This window comes from Propithecus coquereli, unplaced genomic scaffold (assembly GCF_000956105.1).
Source record: "Propithecus coquereli isolate 6110/MARCELLA unplaced genomic scaffold, Pcoq_1.0 Scaffold68, whole genome shotgun sequence".
Taxonomy (NCBI): Eukaryota; Metazoa; Chordata; class Mammalia; order Primates; family Indriidae; genus Propithecus; species Propithecus coquereli.
The window spans coordinates 3188773-3190643 of record NW_012152840.1 but is presented as its reverse complement, the minus strand read 5'-3'; the positions used below and the strand labels follow the sequence as shown (position 1 = coordinate 3190643).

Genomic DNA, 1871 nt, shown 5'->3' with positions numbered 1-1871 from the left:
TGAAAGAATTTTTTTGTTCACCTTTTAAATTAGACATTTAAAAATGTTTATAAAGTTTTGATAAGAATCCAATACCCAAACATTTCTTCACATTCTCAAATTTTTATTCTCTATTCCTTCATTCCAGTAAAAATACATACATGCCAATATCCTAAACTTAACATTCAACTCTAAAAATAAGAAACCCTCTCTTGAATCTACTTACACCTAGAGCCCGGCACTCTTACCCTCCACCTCATCTGTTTTACTTCTCCACTTTGCAGTAAAACTCCTGGAAAAAAATTGTGTACACTTGCTGTCTCTAAATATTTCCGATGTGATTTTCCCTTAAATCCCAATCTTATCAGGCTCTAACCTCTACCAAGAGAAGTGTGAATATTAACAAATATATATATAAGGAATTGATTATAATTATTGCCCTTTGAATTAATTGTAAACTCTTTCAACAAAGATATAAGAGACAGTGACAGAAATAAATCAATAGGTGGGTCCTAGTATGTTTAACTCCTTGCAAGATTGGAATACAAGCAAGAATGACCTAGAAAGAGAAACCCACAGAAAGTGGATTAATCAAAATTAAGATAGCTTTGAAGTTTTAAATAATAAAAGAGTCAAGGGTGTGAACTTGGGATGGTATGACTGAAGTATGATGATTGACAAAAATCAAAAATCAAGAACTTGAGAAAATGAAAAAACTCCCAAAATGGGAGTGTGAGGAGCTCTACAGACTTTCCACCCAGTGAAGTTACCACTCAACAGGTGAAAATTATAAGAAACAACCAATTAAAGTCCTTGGAAGTTGACGTAAGGGCATACAGCAAAAGGAGAAACATTTATTCAAAAAAATCTACTAAATTTTTATAATATCAATGAGAATCTGTGGCATTTGAGCCCCAACTTGCTTCTATCCTCTTTATACCCAGCTCAGTGTGACAGAAGCTATACTTCAGGTGTGTGCAACCAGAAAGACAAGGTCCTTTCCTCCAACCTGTAGTATCACTCTAAGAGTTACACCACCAACATTTCTCATTGCCCACCTCCCCCCACCCCCCATCTCTGTTTTGCAGAGGCTCTAAACAGGCAGGTGCCACTGAGAGGATCGGGGCTCTCATAACCCATCCGGTTCCCACTTGCAGGGAATAAGCACTACTCAAGGCACAGGAGGCCTAAAATATCGGTTCCCAACCACCCACATCCCAGCACACTCATAGGCAGAGATTTCATGCTGAGAGGAACAAGACAAGAAGACCAGGGGCTACCATCCCCACATAGAACCCACCTTGTAGAGCAGGAGTTTTACTTCCAGAGAAGTGAGTTGCCACTCATGCTGCTAGCTCAGATGCAGTAGTTCAGAGGCTCTACCCTCTGGATGGTTTAACATCCCCAAATCAATTAATGTAATACCTAATATTAATGACATAAAAAGAAAAGGCATCTGATCATCTCAAAAGAAACAGAGAAAGCATTTGACAAAATATAATATCCATTCCAGATTTAAAATTTCCAGAAAACTAGGAATAGAAGAGGATTTCCTTTAATAAAAAGATTCCTCTAAAAACCAATAGCTAATATCATTCTTAATGATGAAAGATTAAATCCCTTTTACCTATAATGAGGAAAGATGCAAAGATTTTGGCTGTCACCACTTCATTCAATATTGTCCTGGAGGTCCTAGTCAATGCAATATGGAAAGAAAAAGAAATACAAGGCATACCAATGGGAAATAGACTGTACAAGTATCTATTCACAAACAACGTGATTATGAATATAGAAAATTTTAATGAATGTACAAAAATCCTACTAGTAATAATAGGTAACAGTTTTCCCAGATTAAGACAAATATGCAAAAATTAATTATATTTTTATATGTT

The 1871-nt window shown here is 36.0% G+C and overlaps 1 protein-coding gene across 1 annotated transcript in view; it reads right to left on the bottom strand.

The window, feature by feature from the left end:
- Window positions 1-1871, bottom strand: part of LOC105823556 (chromosome unknown open reading frame, human C6orf58) — a 31903-nt gene that overhangs the window by 28982 nt on the left and 1050 nt on the right. The window lies entirely within an intron of this gene.